Genomic DNA, 19,916 nt, shown 5'->3' with positions numbered 1-19,916 from the left:
TCACCTACAGAGATTTCAGCAGCATACAGGTAACGGTAGTAGTAAAAGAATCATAAAGTATCAAATCTGTAGAATTCAGCCAAAGCAACAATTAATGGAAAAATCTATAATTTCAAATGTACGCACAGTCATGCATCACTTAACGACAGGATACATGTGTCCGCAGGCAATTTCGTCATTGCTGTGGAGTGAACATCACAGGCTGCACTTGCACAGACCTAGACGGCAGAGCCTACCGCACACCTCAGCTGCGTGGTGCCGCCCGCGGCTCCAGGGCCACACACCTGCACAGCACGCTACTGTGCCAAATACTGTGGGCAACTGGAACATGATGCTAAGTGTCTGTGTATCTAAACATGTCTAAACATACAAAAAGTGCAGCAAAAGTACGGTATAAAGACAAAAAACGGTACATCTGCACAGGGCAGCTCTACCATAACACCACGGGACCGCCGTCGTATATGCGGTCTGCCACTGACCAGAAAGCCATTGTGCAGAGCACGGCTGCATTAGAAAAGAAAGCTGGAAATAAAGCAGCTAAGCATCCATCCCAAAAGGGAAGAAAAAAATTTTAAATAAACCAAAGAAAACAGAAGACAAAAATCATAAAGAGCAGAAATCAGTAAAACAAAAACAAACATTCAGTAATGAGGATCAAAGGCCAGAAGTTTGTTCTTTGAAGTGATTAATGACGTTGACACGTTTCTGATGCTAATCAAGAACTTAAAGAGAAGGCACCTACCACCAATGTTCCAAGTTAAAAGAGGGACATCACTGCAGACACTTCAGGAACCACAGAGATAATATTTACAAACAACTTTACACCTGGGAATTTAAAAATTTGAAACAAATCAAAAAAAATCCAGAAAAAATATAACTAATCAAACTGACTCAAAAAATAATACAAAGCCTAAAAGGACCTATAATTAAAGAAATTGAATCAGTAGTTTTTCCCATTTGGAAAAACATCATACCCAGGTGGCTTTATAAGTGACTTTCCTCACACACCCAGGGAACAGATCACTAATCCATTAACAAGGTAGACAAGAGGGCAATGCTTCACCTGATGAGGAATGTCTACCAAAATCCACCTCAGCTGTCACTTACGGTGACACACTAGAGGCATCCCCTCAACATTCCGAAACAAAACAATGACGCCCTCTCTCTTCTAGTCAACAATGGGCAGAAGGGACAGCTTGCAGGATAAGAAAAGAAAAAGAAAGTAAAAGCGTAAGAATTGGAAAGGAAAAAATGTTCATTATTTATAGATGACATAACTGTCCAGAAAACCCAAAAGAATATCCAGATGAATTATTAAAAATAATCAGAGTTTATCAAACTGGTTTCAATATCACTTCTTCATCAGTCACAGAAAAAAATCTTTTAAACACCATTCAAATAACAACAGACACATCAGATAACTGTGTAAGTCTGACGTAAGATGGGCAAAACCTGAATGGAGACATTTTATAAAGTTTTACTGAAAGATACCAAAGAACTGAAAAACAAATAGAGATACCATGTTTATGCACAAAAACACCATCTTCAATGAGTTTTCCCCCAGAGGATATAGATTCAATGTAATCACAAAATTCCAACAGGGCTTTTTATGGAACACAACAGGCTGATTTTAAAATTTATATAAAACAGCAAAGAGCCAATAATAGACAAGACACTCTTACCGAAGGTGACAATGGGGAGATGGGCCCTACCATACAGCGAGAAGCATCACACAGCTTGTTCTTAGGTATGCAGCCTAGGAACACTCCTGCATCTGCACACCAGGAAACAACTAGCCCTAAGTCTTCTACTAACTAAGGAAAACCACAATGTCCAAGACTGGAGAATCGATGAACAGATTAAGGCATAAGCTTCACAGAGCAGAAAATGATGTAGCAGTAAAAAATAAATGACCTATAACTCTAGGCAACAACATGATAAATCCTAAAAACATAACATTAAATGAAAAAAACGTCCTAAAAGATGATATTCACTGATACCATTTTGTATAATGCTGAAAGATACAGGGAAAATGCAAATATATTATTGAGGAATATTCAGAATGAAACTACATAAACAAAAGCAAAGAAATGACAAGCACCAAATTCAGAATGGTGGTTACTTCTGTAGGAGAAGCCCTGTTATGGAGCAGGAAGGAGCAGAGTGGACACGAGGTGCCGGTGATCTTCTAGTCCCCACCTGGGGATCGTAGGTTCAAGGACGGTTTTTTAAGCAAACTTTCACATATGCAATATATATGTATATTATTCTTTTCTTGTACTATATTTGTCTAGCTTTGGTATCAGGGTAAGGTAGGGGACAGTTCCTTATTATATATATGAGGAGAGAGAGAAAATATATTAAATATATAACATATATTACATATGTATAAGAGGAAAGAAGCCACACACCAATATGCCTCATGTACATAGATGCAAAAATCCTCAGCCAAATACTAACAAACTGACTCTAACAATACACAAAAAGAACACACCATTATCAGGGAGGGCTTATCCTGGGAACACAGGGCTGCTCCAACATTCAAAAATCAATCACTGTATTTATCGTATAAACAGACAAAAGAAGAAAACCGCAAGATCATATGAATTGGTGAATAAAAAGCACTTAAAATTCCACATCAACTCTTAATAAAATACACAACAAACGGGAATAAGAGGACACGTCCTCAATCTGATAAGGGCATCTGCAAAACCACCTGGAGCCAACCTTGCCCTTAATGACCAAAGACCAGACGCTTTCCCTTAAGACAAGGGAGCCACGCTCGCCACTCCTGCTGAACCTCATACTGGAGGTCCCAGCCAGTCTAATGTGGCAAGAAAGAAAGGAAAGTCACACAGAAATAAAACTTCCCCTGTTCTCAGATGTCACGATAACAGAAATTCCCAAAGAGCATACAAAATAAGCTTCTAAAACTAATAAGTGAATCTATCAAATTTGTAGGATAGGTCAACCCACAAAATAATTCAAAATAAAAAATTAAAAATAATACAATTTATGATAGCTCTAAAAATAAAGTATGTAGATATAAACATAACAAAATATTTTCTGAAAAATCTAAAACCCTGATGAAAGCAAACAAGGAACCTAACCAGATGGAGAGACATACAACAATCGTGGCTTTAAAGATTCTCCCCAAACCAACATACAGATTTCATGCAATTCTGATCAAAACCCTGGCAAAACTTTTGTATACACGTTCAAGCTGATTCCAAAATTAATATGGAAAGGCAATGGATCTAAAGTAGTCAAACAATTGTGAAAAAGAAGAGCAAAGTTGGAAAACTCCCACTATTCAATTTTAATAGTTTCCATACAGCTACAGCTGGCTGGTATTAGCAAAGAGACAGAAGAAACATGTATCAATGGAGCAGAATGGAGTTCAGAAATAGACTCACATAAAGATGGCCATTTGGTCTTTGACAAAGATGCAAAGGCAATTCAAGAAAAAAGGATGGTCTTTTCAGCAAATGCTGCTGGAATAATTGGATATCCATATGCAAAAAATTTAAACTCGATCAAAATCTCACACCTTATATAAAAATTTAATTCAAAATACACCATAAATCTAAATGTAAAATGTTAATCTATAAACCTTTCAGAAGAATCATGGGAGAAATCTTTGCGACCTAAAGTTAGGTAAGAATTTCTTGGATATGCCACTGAAAACATAATCCATAAAAACAAAAATTGATAAACTGGACTTCATCAAAATTAGAAATGTTTGCTCTGTAAAAGATACTGTTAAGGAAACAAAAGATATGCTACAGACTAGAGGAAAATATTTGCAAATCACTTATCCAACAAAGGATTTGTATCCAGAAAATATAATGAATTCAAACAACCCAATTAAAAAGGGGGGACAAACTTTAACAAGGAGAACACACGGATGGCAAAGCAGCACCTGAAAAGATGCTCAGGGTCATCTCCATTGGCGAGATTTGAACCACAGTGGGCAGCACCGCAGGCAGCACTAGGGTAGCTAGAAGTGGGGAGGGGGGCAGGGAAACTGGCAATACCACGTGCAGTGAGGATGAGGAGCCACTGGAACCCGCAGCCTCAGCTCCAGTCCAGCAGCAGGGTCTTAAACACACCGTATGACCCAACAATCCCAAATAGTCATCTGAGAAAAATGAAAACATGCTCACACAAAAACTAGTACATGAATGTTGACAGTTGGATGCTGACTTCATAGTTGTCCAAAACTGGAAACCACCCAAATATTCATCAACCAGTAAATGGCCAAACAAACCCAAGTACGTTCACCTAATGGAATATGCCTCAGTGTTCCGTAACAAAAAGGAACTATGATACATACAACAACATGAATGATTCTCAAATGCATCCTGCCAAGGGGAAAAGCCAGGTCCAAAAGGTTGTATGTGGTCTGGTTCTACATACATGACGTTCCAGAACAGGCAGAACCACAGGGCAGCAGACTGGCAGTTGCCGGGCGGGGGGAGGGCAGGGACTGACTACAAATGGACACAAGGAAAGTTTTTGTGATGGTGCATATGTTGTAAATCTTGATCCTGGTGGTGGTTACATGACCGTTTCCATTTGTCAAAATTCATAGAACTATAAAATTTAAAAGGTGTATGTATTTTTTACCTCAATATACTTGAACTTAAAAATATAGTAGGTATATGAATATAAATTGACAGGAGTGTTACAACTGCAAAACAGGAAACTAGGGAACGCTAATAAATAAGAGAATGCTTGAATAATTTGTTACAGCCATACCATGTATTATCTTTCAACTATTAAGCTTGTATATTTTTTATATTTAATATATTTTTTAACATACAAGCTTAAAATTCCTACTAATACACTCTATAAATAGATTGAACAGAATAACTAAGTTCCTTCTGCACACGACAACCTAGAGGAGTGCGGATTCAGGCATGCACCAGTGTTCTACATCCCAGACAGCCCTGTTTTCCCTTTTCATCGATCTGGGCCGTTGTTGTTAAAAACCAGAAAGGAAATGGAGGTACAAAAGCAATCCTAGGGAACAACTAATTTATCTCACAAAATAATCAACTGTAGTGTAATGAAAAGAATCTGAGACCAAATGTTCAGATTAAGATTATATGCTTTTGTTTTCCATCCAGTTTTTATGGTGTTTAAACAAGGATTTTTTTAAAGCCTTGACTTTTAAAAGGTCATATTGTGCAACATTTTTCTAAATCTTTGTCTGGTCTCACAACAAGGTGAATTTCCTTAATGCTGCCACAAATTGGGTAAAAGGCACGCCAAGGTGAAAGTTAAATAAAAAGCTATCTCAAATAGCATTTTTAAAAGGCAAACATCAACCTTGTAAGTATTAAAGCACGTTCTAAAACCCAGTCTGATGACAGTTTAAGAAAGCCCCTTTATGTGCGCAGAGCCCCAGCTCCGCAAGGTCTTTTAAAGGCGAGTGTTTACCTAAAACTGCAGGCAAGGACCAGAATCTGGCCTTGGAAAGGTGCCTTTTGACTGCACACAGTGAACCCGATCTTTAATAAATTGTCCCACACCTTTGTCTCTCCCGAGAAAGGCAGAGGTCTGCTCTCTCACAAGAACGTACAAGCCTCTTTAAAGTAAGATGGCTTTTCACTCCACCTCACTATACTTGTTGATTTAGAGTCTCTGTGAGTGACAATGCACATCACTGGGCTGTTTTTTCTTTTAAACTCTGTCATCTGTGCTACTGAGTGTACTTTGACTGAGATCAAAGTTGAAAGCTTCTAGAAAGATACACAAACCACTATGTGACAAATAGCATGCTGTGTTTGACACAGCAAACAATAAATTACTTTCATCAATCCAGATAAAGAATCCCATGTTTTCAATGCTAATTCTGATGTCTGAAATGATAGAACTTTACTACATTCTGAAAGAATGAGGAGCTTTAAATAGTAAGAAAAAGACATAAATAAAACTCACATGCCACAAGTTCTGAAATTCCCATTGTTCAAAAACTGTGGTTTCAGTTTGCTGTTGTCTGAAACTGATTGCGAAGTTTAAACTGAATAATATAGGTGCAAATAAAACATGTTAGTTTGCCTCTATTTTCTTAGTTTAAGAATAATTTGTGGTATATCAGTAACCAATCAGACTGTGTCAAAACAAGGCTCAATATGACCCAACAATATTACAACCTACTTCTTTCCTGTGTAAACTTTTACCACAAGGCACCCGTTAATAAGGAATGGCATTGAATAAAGTTGGAACAGAAACATTAATTTTGCCTCGGGTGTCTGTAACCACTGCTAACAGCAAAGACTGCTACCATTACTGAGCACTTGGTGTTCGCTGGGCACTAAGTGCTTTACATTTATCGTCTAACTTAATCCCTACAGAAATCCCATGAGGCAGATGTTATCACTCCCAATTTCCCAAGAGCACACATACCTAGTCAGTGACAGAGCCAAGATCTGAACCCAAGTGTTTTAACTTCTAAAACCCAAACATATTACCCTATGGTGAGAACATTTTATTCTAATTAATATGAGTTACTACAATGGCTTAAAAACTGGTGCATTGATCTTTTACTTTAGAATCTTTCCTCAAAGAGAAAAAAAAATCCTCCTATTTTAGGTCTTAAGGAGTAGGTAACTTTACTTCCACCACGGAGATTATGACCTGAACAAGTGCCCCTTGGGTGCCCAGATGCACCGGGCACTGTGCTCCATGCTGCGGATGAACAGTTAAGGAAACACGCCAAAGTTATTTTGGATTCTATGAGAATTGTGTTTTTAATTTATACAAAAATATGGGTTTTTTGATTCAGATATCCTGATAGCACCTAAAAGTTCAAAATGGAACTCAACAGTCAACATTCCATACTCACTAATCCTTATCCCCTGTACCATGGTAGCTTTCACAACCCAGAATAATTAGGAACCACATTTGCACAATTTGGACTGAAATTTATGATCATAGAACTAAAACAGGGAAATAGCAAACGTCGAGATCAAAGCCTCTGCTGCGTCCGTGGCTCACCACAAGCGAGAAAGGACCGGAGTGTGGCAGCCGCTAGTGACGGCGGTGGCAGTGACAGCAGAGCTAAATGCACTCAGCTGGACTTGCTTAGTGATGCGTACATTATATATATATATTTTATATAAGACATATGTTTAAAGGTTATTATTGAAATTCCTGCAAAAAAGCATTTTTATATTAGGAATATAAAACTCTTTTCTCCACCGGAACTATTTTTTTAATAAGAGTGTTGATCATTTGGGCAACCTGAGAACGCACGGGCTCCGTCCAACAGAACATCTTTCTTTCCAAGTCACCCTTGAAACCCTGAGGCCCTCCTTCCAGTGCACTCTGGGGGCCACACTGGTCCCCACCCAAAATCAGGCACACAGCACTTCCTAGCAGGGCCCCTGCGCCTGCCAAAGGTCGGTCTTCTGACAGCAGGCAGTGCCCAGGGTTCTCCCTGCGCTATCCGAGCACGCTCAGAGTTCCCAGTCCCCACCAGACACACTCGCAGAACTCTGCTCACCCGCAGCTGCCACCGCTCTTTGCAAACTTGCCCCCCCTTCTCCCACCCTGTTCCACGGTCCGACCTGTTCTCTTGAGGTCCGGGAACACACCCTCGACCTGCATACCTTTCCTACTCCTTCAAGAACCCGTTTTCTCCCCTTTTTCCATGTCCAGAACTTTTTTCTCTCATTGCCTTCCCTCCACCCAGCCTGCTCTGATTCTGCACCCTCACCTCCAGGCCAGACGTCATCTCTGTGCCCCCACCCTTCTCTGGGGAGGGCCAGCTCTTTCCACACCAATTTTACCTCTTCATACACTCACCTTTCTTTTCCTTCTAAATTATAATCTCGGTGAGGGCAGAGCTCTTAATTGATTTAACCTTTTTGTCTCTACAGTTTCTGGCATAGTGCTTTCACACAATGGGCATTGAATAAATCCTGGCCTAATGAATAAATGACACGTGCATTTAAGACATGACCACCAACTCTCCAAAACTGGTTATGCTGTGAATAACACAAAAATACCCATAAAAATACTCCAAAACCAAATGATGTAGAAGATTATAATAAAACAATCTTAGAAACAGAACTAATGTTTTTGTGTATTATTCTTTCAGTTTTTTGTATTTCTACATGCATAAACTACGACTTTTTCTATTAACGACATTTAAACTCACTAAAAAGGTTTTAACACTAACATTTGTTTATTCCCTATTTAAATGCTCTAAGAGTGTTAAAGCACCTCAGGACAATCACAATAGGGTGCTGTCACAGCCAGGGCAGCTGGACCCCTTCAGTATTCAACTGCATGTGTTACTGTGCACACAAAGTGTGATGATAATCTTTAAAAACTCACACACCTGCTGAACCTAAATACAGTCTCAACTCAATTTCTGTATGATTCCTTTTAAGGGTAATAAAGAGATAGTGACAGTTATTGTAACAGGATTTAATATGAATGGAAATATAATCTATCAGCAAAACTGTTACTATCTAAAGGCTTATAACTAAGAAACAGTCCAATCAAATGAAATGAATAAATATTTCACTGCAGGAACTCCTAAAGGATTTAAATGAATACTGTACAAATTAATGCAACTGTAACACCTAAAATTTCCACAAAAAAATTTACTTCCAAATTATCTTTGTGCTGCTGAAAAACAACTTATGTAATCGCCCCTCTCCTGATTAGTCCTTTTTTCTTTAAAAGCTCAAAATTCTCTTTTGTTCTCTAGAGCACCTCCCAAGGTAACTTGGAAGAGCTTCCCAGGCTGCAATCACTTAAATTGGGCTCAAATAAATTTTTGGTGTTTCGGCCATGCCTCGGTTTCTCTCCAGGTCCACAGCAGCCAGCTTCGGCATGTTTTGTCCTGCTTACAAACTAGGACCAATCAGAGAAAGCTAAGTATGTTCCCCAAATCACTCGCATCAGATGCCTACTTCCCTCCAGCTTCCTGTGCCAGCAACCAGAAGCTTCCCTTTCTCCACTCGAAAGCTTTCCCACTCCCCCAGCTGCCTCTGAGCCCTGCTTAATCCAAGTGAAGGAGCCGATTTCCTCGGTAGAGTGAGCTCTAAGTGAATGGCCTGTTTGTTCTCCTTCAGCTGATCTTTGTTTCCACAACGTGAAGGGAGTGGAGAATTGTGGACTTGACTACAAACTACGACCACCAACCAGGAGGCAAACGGTTGGATCATAGGATATGATTATGGTCAATATGAATGAATAGTGCCAGACAAAAAAAACTACATTGTAACTCTCATTACCTTCAACTTTGACTTCCATTTTATTGCAAATCATTCAAGAGAGTCTTCAATGCATTTCCAAGACCTTCCTTAATCCTTCAATATGTAAATCTTTTCTCTTTCGAAGCTCTTTCCCGGCCATCATCTGTGTCATTTTCTCTTTTAAAATTATTACCTGGTCTAATTCTGCCAGATCTTCAATAAGTAATGGCTTTTCCTATGAGCATACAACATCATTTTCATCAGCCACATTAAATCCTGAATCTTTCACAGGATTTGTAATTTTGGCTTTGCAATCTATTTGCCTTGTACCCTTAGATGTTCACAGTGACCTCAGTCTGTGGTGGCAATGTAAATTATTAGATTACTAAGTATGAAACGTCCAATTTCCTGAAGTACTAAGTTTGACAAGTTGCTATCTCTGACATTTCACTTTGAGACTTGTTTTATTTTTATTATGAAGGTACATCCTCCATCTTGCAAATGCAAATTTTGGCTTGTAATTATTTGTCAAATTTTTTAGAGTAATTTTTGTGAAACCACAGATAAATCAAAAAATTCATGTTATTTTCGAATATGAGTTCTGTCATGGCACCAATGCAGCACAGATAGCTAGAAATATCTATGAAGTGTTCACGAAGGATGTGGCTAGTGAATGTACAGTATGTCAGTGGTTTGAGAAGTTCTGTTCTGGTGATTTTAATCTTGAAAATGAGCCACATAGGTGACCTGAGACAAAGTTGGATAATGATGAGCTGAAAGCTGTAGTGGAAGCAAATCCATCTCAACCTATGCATGAATTATTAGGTCTGACGTTACTATTCCAAAAATATTGGACCACTTGAAACAAATGGGCAAGGTAAAGAAGCTGGATAGATGGGTTCCACATGAATTAAATGATCGTCAGAAGAGAAATCGTCTTGAAGCTTGCCTTTTTTTGCTGTCATAACATAAAGGTAAGCCATTTCTACATCATATTATCATGTGTGATGAAAAGTGGATTCTTTTTGATAACTGCAAGCATTGAGCACAATGGTTGGATAAAGGTGAAGTGCCGAAACGTGGTCCAAAACTGAATAGTCATCAAAAAATGCTAATGGTGTCTGTCTGGTGGTCCAGTGCTGGTATTATCCACTACGGCTTCATGAAACCTGGTCAATCAATTACAGCGGATGTCTACTGCAACCAATGGACAAAATGATAAGGATGCTTGCAATCAAGAAGCTGAGACTGGTCAACAGAGACAGGCTAATCCTCTTGCAAGCCAACACTCCACCACATCACACAAACAATGCTGCTCAAACTGCAGAGGCTGGACTTGCAAACTCTGTCATCCACCACATTCACCAGACCTTGCATCAAGTGACTACCACTTCTTCCAGGCTTTGGACCACTTCATGCAAAGAAAAATATTCCATTCTCAACAAGCTGTGAAAAACACCTCTCGAGATTTCATTGCCACTCACTCTCCAGGCTTCTTTGCTGCTGGCATACACAAGCTACGGTTAAGATGGCAAAACTGCGCCGATAGTTTAGGTGTACACTTTGATTGTATTGCTTCTTGTTTGAGACATTGTAAACTCCACTTTTGATTCAAAATTAGACATTTCGTATTTAATGACCTAACTAGTACAGCCATTATGACAAACAATATGGAGGTTTGTCAAAAAACTAAAAACACTATTACCAAATGATCCCGCTTGTGGACATAAACACCCCAAAAATAAATTAGTATGTTGAAGAGGTATCTGCACACTCGTGTTCATTTCAGCATTATTCACAATAGCCAACATGTTGAATCAACCTGTGTCCATCAACATATGAATAAAGAAAATGTGGTATATATACACAATGGAATACTATTCCACCTTTAAAAAGAAGCAAATCCTGCCATTTGCAACAACATGAATGAACCTGGAGGACATTATGTTAAATGAAGTAAGTCAGACACAGAAAGACAAATATCACTAATCTCACTGATATAGGGAATCTAAAAAAGTTGATCTTATGGAAATAGTAGAATGGTGGTTACTTATGGGCTGGGGGGCGGTTGGAGAGATGTTGATCAAAAGATGTAAAATTTCAGTTCATTAGGAGACATAAGTTCAAGAGATCTGTTGTGCAACTAGATAACTATAAAGCAATGTACTATACCCTTGACCATTGTTGATATTTAAATGTTCTTACCATAAAATAACATGAGGTAATGTATGAGCTCAATTACTATTCCACAACACATACATATTTCAAAACATGCACATGATAAATATATACAATTTTTGTCAATTAAAAATTTTTAAACAAAAGCTGTAAGGGAAAATACTTTTTATTTGTAAATAATAACATATATATTGTGATACCCCTTTTCTCAAATTGATTTACATAATCTATCCATCTATCTGAATACAGACAGTCCCTGACTTATGATGGTTCCACTTAACATTTTTTAGGATGATGCAAAAGTGATCCACTTTCAACAGAAATGCATTTAAGGTAAGCGAAGCTAAGCTATATTTGGTAGTTTAGGTAAATTAAACACATTTTCAACTTATGATATTTCCAACTTACAATGTGTTTACCAGGACATAACCTCATCATTATGCATCTGTATATGCATTAGAAATATGGCTAAACGTTCATCAAATGTTCCTAATTAATTCTTGGTGGTGGACTTTGAAATGTGCACACAAATGTATGTTTACTTTCTTTTTCAGAGTTCTATATTGTTAGAAATTTTATAATAAGACTATCATTTTATAAAAACAGTAATTTTTTTAAAAAGCTCAAGATGAAAATATACAATATCTAAATTAAATCATTCAATAACATTAAAAATTTATGAAAGTAAAAATAAAAGGGAACATTTTAGAAAACATATATAAACTAAATAAATAGTAGATGCTAGAGAGCAAAAGGAATTAGTAAAAAAATCCTAGGATCATTATAAAAGATAAAAAAACTAAAAGGAGAGATAATAAGAAATAAAATATATCCAAAGAATGGGAATAAAAAGAAATAATAAAACCAGAGAACAGTTAAAGACAAAAACAAAACAAAGCCAAAGAAACAAAGAGCCTATCTGGAGTCACAAATTCTGGTTTTTACCAGGGCATATGAAGAACTTGCAGTCATCACTCCTATCTCCTAACAAGAAAAACGCTGAAGAAACTGAAAATCAACAATACTTCTTAGAATGACCAGAGAACTGAGGTCACAAGGCAAACCTCCACCTGGAAGACTGTGGAAAGATGTGAACACAGAACTCAGAAAAGCACAGCTTCAGGAGCTGCAAGACAGCCACTGCTGGAGTCAGCAAACGTTAGGTACACTCACATGGCCATTAGCGAATTCCTGGATACCCAGTGTGGACCGGCTTGAGAGTTGAAAACCACTGGGGCCCACTCTTAAAGCACTCCCACACTTTCATGGATTTTATCTACAGAAGCCTTACCAGGTTCTCATGGTGAATATCACAGAAAAATCCCCTACTGTTTGTGGCAGGCAGTAAGAGGGGAAAGTCACCATTTTGAAATACACCAAGAGCTTTCTCTTTTTCATGGCAGGGACCTGCCCTCAGGGGCAACCGTCCTGTGAGAGCCTTGTCTGACCTGGAGAAAAACTGGATGTCCTCAGTTTCCCCTGGTCTTCCTGTCACACAGAGGGTGGGGGGCAGGAAGGCCAAGGAACTCTGCTGCAGGTCACAGCTAAGGGACTTTGGCCCACTAAAAAAGTGGAGATTTAATTATAAGATTATAGGATGTGGAGCAGCAGGAACTCTCAGTCTTTGCTAGTGGGGATTCAAAACAGTACAGCTATTTTGCAGCAGTTTGGCAGTGTCTTACGAAAGTAAACATACTCTCACCATATGATCCAGCAATTGTGCTGGATCTATCCAAATGAGTTGAAAATTTACGTCCACACAAAAACCTGCACACAAATGTTCACAGCAACTTTATTCATAATTACCCAACACTGGAAGCAACCCAGATGTCCCCCAGTAGGTGAGCGGGTAAATGCCACGGTACATCAGGTATCATTCAGCAACAAAGACAGGAGTGAGCACGGCACGAGGCACAGAGGAACCATAAATGTTTACTGCCACATGAAAGAAGCCAACCTGAAAGGCTACCTGCTGTAGGATCCCAACTATAGGACATTCTGGGAAAGGCAAAACCATGGAGACTGCAAAAATTAGTGGTTGCCAGGGGTCGGGGGAGGGAGGAATAAGAAAGTGGAGCTATTCCGAATGATAAGCTAATGGTGGGTATGTGACATTATTCATTGGTCAAAACCCTTAGAACTAAATGAAGAGTGATTCCTAACATAATCCTTATTGATACATAAGAATGTGTCCATATTGGTTCGTCGATTGTTTAACAAACAGATGTTAATAAGGGGAAACTTCTAAGGAGAGGGAGTATGTGGCAGCTCTACTATTTGCCCCACTTATCTGTAAAACTTATTAAATAAATAAAATCTATTAATTTAAAAAACTTACCTGGAATTAATCAGGAAACAGCCTCTCTCTGGATATCTTGAACATACCAGAGCATCAACTGATTCAATTTTTAGAGAAATTCCACTATAGCCGAAGTGGTTAGAAACCAGTATTGTTTATTTCCCACGTTACTTTACAGCTTGTACCAGTAACCTCACATGTATAATGCTTTTACACACCTGTCTAAACTTTCGATGGGGACAGAAAAATCACAAATGTCAGAACAGAGTCCATACTCCTTTGATACAATGAGTACACACAATCGCTTTTGGCAACATTTTGTAAATGCCTGGTACATGGTGATCAGTGTGGTGAGTGTGAGTATTGTCATCACATCAGATGGGAGGTCCCAGCAGGACACTGTTCCTTACCAAAGTGATAAAGTACTTCTAAATATATTGGATCCAACAAAGAACGAATTTTCCCCATTTTCTATTCAGAAAACAATTTTTTTTTTTTGAGACAGAGTCTCGCTTTGTCGCCCAGGCTAGAGTGAGTGCCGTGGCATCAGCCTAGCTCACAGCTACCTCAAACTCCTGGGCTTAAGCGATCCTACTGCCTCAGCCTCCCGAGTAGCTGGGACTACAGGCATGTGCCACCATGCCCGGCTAATTTTTTCTATATAGATTTTTAGCTGTCCAAATCATTTCTTTCTATTTTTGGTAGAGACGGGGTCTCACTCTTGCTCAGGCTGGTCTCGAACTCCTGACCTCGAGCGATCCACCCGCCTCGGCCTCCCAGAGTGCTAGGATTACAGGCGTGAGCCACCGCGCCTGGCCCAGAAAACAATTTTTTAAAGGAGCTCATTTGTTATACCCGTGACTGTGTGTTACAGACCAGAAACTGGACTGAGGCGATTCTGCCCTCCGCCCCAGTGCAGGAGTGTTTTCCTCAGTGTTACTCTACCACCGCTTCAATGTGACAGGAATAATGTCATCACAGTGTGTCTGTCGAGAAATAGGAAAAAAAACACACATTTTTCCAGAAGAGTTGAAACAAAATCATCCTGAGCCCTTCATTTATTAAATACAAAATTACAGGATAATCTCTAGGGAAGAAGACACTCGAGAGAGCCCCAGTGGTGCCCGTGAGTCCTTACTGCTGCGGACACTGGGAGAGGCTGGCAAACCTCCAGTGACTGCCGGGCCTCACACACTGCAAAGCATGGGAAAGGCCTTGGAGTTATCTGGAAAAAGAATCTGGGTGGAAGGAAGCAAGTTTAGGAATAGAAATTGACAATAAATATAAAAGTGTTAGTAGAAAGTTAAAGGTAACACTAAAGATTAAGAAAAGTTAAATTGAAGAAAAGCTAGTTTTGGTGAAGGTTAAAACTGAGAGCTAAATTAAAGATGGATCCGATGCCACTGACTTCTGCTCCTTGGGTTTGTTTCTATTGTCAAGGGCTGTGCTGAGAGGGGAGAGCAGAATACAAACTGAAGAGGACTGAGAACATTTAGTAGATAACAGGAGAGATGTGAGGGTATTAAGATATTAGATATGTGAGAAGGAGGATGCTGAACTAAGAAGAACGATTCTGACCTAGGCTTCCCCCAGGGCAGCATTCAGAGACCACGCACGTGGGCAAACTTGAATTCTATGGGTGGGATACATGAAGAATCCACACGATGCCAACACTTATCTCTAGTGTAGTAGTTTAAAAAACTTCATCCTTACCCAGGAGATAAACCCCAACTTCCAATTCTAGTATTTGAACACTTTCCCTGAATTGCCTTCTACACAGACAAGACACAGGGTAAGATTTTCCCCCCATAGCAATGTTTTCCACTTAAATGGCCAGCCCCTGCCATCCTGGGCCACCCCTCCATGGACATGCACAGGCAACATCACCCTTGTCCCAGTGTTGGTACAGCAGATCTTAAATACAGTACCACACACACAGCTTTCTTCTTCAGCACAGCGGAGCACAGAAGAGCTTCTCAATCATTCTAAAGCACATGTCCCTTCCTGTGACCAAGCACAGCAACCAAACATCTTATCTTCCACACATACCTTTAATATTCTCTTCCGTCTGTCTCCACCGTTCCTAGGACATCCAATTAATGTTTCTGATGGTCTAAAATAAATTAATCATGTGAGTGTTTAAACAAAGGGCACTGAACAGTACCATGGAGAATATACTCAACAGGGGTTTTCAGAAGATGCAAATGTGCTCTGCACACATGGAGTTTCTTAGATCTTTTTTTTTTATTTCAGCATATTATGGGGGTACAAATATTTAGGTTACGTATATTGCCTCCCCTTCCCCACCCAGTCAGTGCACATCGCACTCATGATGTATGTATACACCCATCCCCTCCTCCCCCCTGCCATCTGCCCGACACCCGATTAATGTTATTCCTAAATGTGCACTTAGGTGTTGATCAGTGAAACCAATTTGATGGTGAGTACATGTGGTGCTTGTTTTTCCATTCTTGGGATACTTCACTTAGTAGAATGGGTTCCAGCTCTATCCAGGAGAATACAAGAGGTGCCATATCACCATTGTTTCTTATAGCTGAATAGTACTCCATGGTGTACATATACTACATTTTATTAATCCACTCATGTATTGATGGGCACTTGGGTTGTTTCCACAGGTCTATCTTTTTTTAAAAAAAGCTAAAGGCATAAAGTTAAAATATAAGTCATTGACAACACGGTTTTGGGAGCAAGACAGGTGGGTTATATATGTTAATTAACCGTATCCAAAAATGTTGTATCTGAGCATCTAATGTAATTCAACAGAACACCCTATCTTGAAGAAGAATGAATAATGTGTTCCTCACATTATCTTCAATTATCAACCATGTCATCCCTGCTCTTGTCAAGAATTACAAAGTAATAATTATCAAAGTAAATTTTCAATCAAAAGCCTATATAGTTGACATTGATGGACTATACATTTCAAAATAGCTAGAAATAATTCAAATCTTCCTAGTGTAAATAAAAAATATTCAAGGTGATGCATATCCCAATCACCCTGATCTGATTATAATAAATGTATCAAATTATACGTACCCCCAAAATAGGTCCATCTAATACATATCAATAAAAATAAATAAATTCGCTGAGTATGGTGGCAGGCACCTGTAATCCCAGCTACCCAGCTTCTCGAGGGGTTGAGGCGGGAGGTTCACTTAAGCCCAGGAGTTCAAGACCAGCCTGGGCAACATAGTGAGACCTTGTCTCTTTTAAATAAAAATAAATAAAAATATTCTTTATGGCTAACTGAAGAATGATCAACTTATTTTAGTAGAAAACATGCAGATAGAGAAACTGTCGTGAAAATTTAAACACTTGAATGGAGGATAGGAATTTAAAAATGAAAAATTTTCTTAGAACTTTATGAAGTCCAAGAATCCTTAAAACTGATATAGACAACAGCAGTCACTGTACAAGCAGTGCACACACAATATCATGTTTTAAATGCACCAAAGCCTTAAGGCTATACTATATACTATACACTATACTAAAGTCATAGTATACCTATTTATCACTCAATTTCTTGCTATTGCAAGCAGCAGAAAACCAGCCCTGAACTGGCTGAAGCCAGCAAGTGAAAAGGATAAGAGTAGGGCTCAAACTCATCATCTGGACTCCACTCTGTCCCGCTCTCAGCACTGCCACTTCCTGTATAGTCCTCCTTCTCAAGTTCATGGGTGGCTCCCAACAGCTTCAGGCTCTCACCTTGTGATGATGAAGACAGCCCACAGATGCAACTGTTTGTCTGTTCTCGTTTGCACATTCAGCAGGGAGAGTTAAAGTTTTCCAATAGCTCCCACAAAAATACTGAGTCCCCTGGTTGGCCCACCTGGGACACAGGGCCACCCCTGATTAAGTCACTGTGTCCAGGGTCCTGGACTTTCTGACTAGCTGAGGCTGGTCATGTTCCATCCCAGGACTCCAGAGATGCCAGGGCTATGGCTGGAGAGTGGCTGCAGAGTACGGAGAGGAGAAGTATTGTAACAAGTTCCCCTTCACAAATAAGGAACCCATAGTTTGGGAAGATAAACTACCAAAAATCAAACCTTAGAAAGTAAATCTAGATTTGCAGTTGGGTCTACTATCTGAATCCAAATTATCCATTTACCACTAAGCTATACCAACACCCATGTCACAGAATGAATCTTCAGACTGTAAAAAAGGCCCCTTACCTGTCTTCTAGGCTCATCACCAATTGGAACATAAATCAAGGTTACCATATTTGTTGGAAAACTTTGAAATACTATGTGAAAAATTAATAACGCAAGATTAACTTCATTATGAATTTAATCTGGCTCACTCAAAAATTTTACCCTGTTTGTGGTCTGTTTCTACAAACTTCCAAACAGGAGTGGCCAGTTTAGAAAATTCATTTCCACTAAGGAAAACTTAGAATCTTAAGCGGAGTTTAAAATGATGTTTCACAGATGCATCCTTTATTCCAAATTTATGTTAATTTTTAGGTCCTTAACGATCCGTGATTGATTTGCGGTCACTCATTGGTAACTTTAGACCTTTCTTTCAGCTTGCCTTTGTATGTTTCCTTTGTACTTTCAACCTAGTTTATTCTAATAAAAGTACAACGTAAGTTTAATACACTAAGGGCATCGCCTTTTTCAAAAAAGAGGAAAAAAACCCTCTGACTTCCGGCCAGGATGGAGGCGGGACCAGACACAGGCTCTTACCTCAAAGAACTAAAACACTCAACCGATGGAAACAGCGGGTCCCGGCGGTACGGGATCCGCGGGCGACGGGGACACGCAGGGAGGCGTCCGGGCGCGACCCGCTCAGGCCCCGGTGCGCGCGGAGAACGCGGAGGGACGACAACGACCTCGACCTCGACCTCGCAGCGCGGGGGGGGGGGGCCTCCGGGCCGCGGCGGGCAGAGGTCGGGGCAGAGGTCACGGGCCGGCCGGCGGGCGAGGAGCCGCCAAGGCCGGCCGGAGCACCGGGCGCGGCCTGGAGACGGGCCACGTGGGAGTCACGAGCTCGGGCGCGCATCGACGACCACCAGGCCACGAAGCGAAAGCGCGAACGGCGACGGAAGACCCGCGCCTCGGCGGGGCCCGGCCAGGCGCGACCGGCGCGCAGCTGAGGCGCGAGGCCCGCACCCCGTCACGCCGCCCCTTTCGCGCCCGGCTCCCGCGCGGGCCTCGGCGGCGGCGCAGCAGCGTGGGGACGCGGCGCCGCGCGCGGCGGGCCGGTGAGCATGCGCGCTGTGGCCGAACGGCCGCCGGCGTCGGGGCGGGCCGGGGCCGAGGAGCATGCGCGCTGGGAGCGAGCGCGGAGGCGGGGGTTGCTACGGCAACGGTGAGAGGCGTCCGTAGCGGTGGAGACCGCAGCTGAGTGGGCGTTCGGACGTTAGGGGCAGAGCCGGGCCGGAGGGACCTTGTCCTGCCCGGGCGGGGAGGGGGCCGCGCGCAACGCCGTCTCTCAGCTGCGGGTCCCCGCTCTGCCACGGGAGACCGGTGTCTAGCCCGGCCCGTGTTTGAGTGAGCGGGGGCTCCCGTGGGAACCTGCCCCGGCGGGTCAGCGGGGGCTCCCGTGGGGATTCTGCTGCCTGGGGTCAGCGGGGGGCTCCCGTGGGAACCTGCCCCAGGGGCCAGTGGGGGAGTCCCGTGATAACCTGCTCCGTGGGGCTGGGGTCGTGGCACATGGGGAACCCGCCCCAGGGGGTCAGCGAGGGGCTCCCGTGGGGAACCTGCCTCGGGGGATTAGCGGGGAGCTCCCATGGGAACCTGCTCCGTGGGGCTGGGGTCGTGACACGTGAGAGGGTTCCGTGCATACCCAGTGAGGGCTCAGCATTGTCAAAGGTACTCCTGGTTAACTTGTGGCAGTTTCTTCTACATATGTGGTGCAAATTAATGATGGCCCAAAAACTCCCATTACAAGAAGGGGACCCAAGTCCAAAGATGGTTTAAGTTTTCAAGTGATTTCTAGCAATGTAACTTTTTGTATATTTGTGTGCTTCTGGCCATCACAGGTAGAACCTCATAAAAAGATGTTTAAAGAGAGAATTCAAAAGTTAGGCGATGATAAGGCACTACGTAGAATTGTATTTTTTAAATTGTATGTTTGTGTCTTATGCATTTTTATTTGGCAAGTTTATTAATTACCTTATGGTCATTCAGACAAATTGGTGACTGTTACCTTGGCACCACAATGGTGGTTTTTGCTACCAAGCCCTACCCTTTTGAACT

The 19,916-nt window shown here is 41.1% G+C and overlaps 1 protein-coding gene and 1 long non-coding RNA gene across 4 annotated transcripts in view; one reads left to right on the top strand and one right to left on the bottom strand.

The window, feature by feature from the left end:
- Window positions 1-14,460: 14,460 nt before the first annotated feature.
- On the bottom strand, window positions 14,461-18,570 carry LOC123647278. 2 transcript variants are annotated; one of them, XR_006738181.1, is made up of 3 exons: window positions 18,402-18,570; window positions 15,745-15,808; window positions 14,461-14,681 (listed from the first exon to the last, which is right to left on the bottom strand). It is a non-coding gene; the product is annotated as an uncharacterized LOC123647278 (long non-coding RNA). The 2 variants fall into 2 exon arrangements; XR_006738182.1 differs by lacking the exon at window positions 18,402-18,570 and adding an exon at window positions 17,422-18,374.
- Window positions 18,571-18,962: 392 nt separating this feature from the next.
- Window positions 18,963-19,916, top strand: part of RNF32 (ring finger protein 32) — a 38,090-nt gene continuing 37,136 nt past the window's right edge. For both annotated transcript variants that reach the window (XM_045564606.1, XM_045564607.1), the window contains exon 1: window positions 18,963-19,026. The gene's annotated coding sequence lies outside the window, so the exon portion shown is untranslated. The remainder of the gene's footprint in view (window positions 19,027-19,916) is intronic.

This window comes from Lemur catta, chromosome 11 (assembly GCF_020740605.2).
Source record: "Lemur catta isolate mLemCat1 chromosome 11, mLemCat1.pri, whole genome shotgun sequence".
In the NCBI taxonomy this organism is placed as follows: Eukaryota; Metazoa; Chordata; class Mammalia; order Primates; family Lemuridae; genus Lemur; species Lemur catta.
This window is presented reverse-complemented; position numbering and strand designations above follow the sequence as displayed.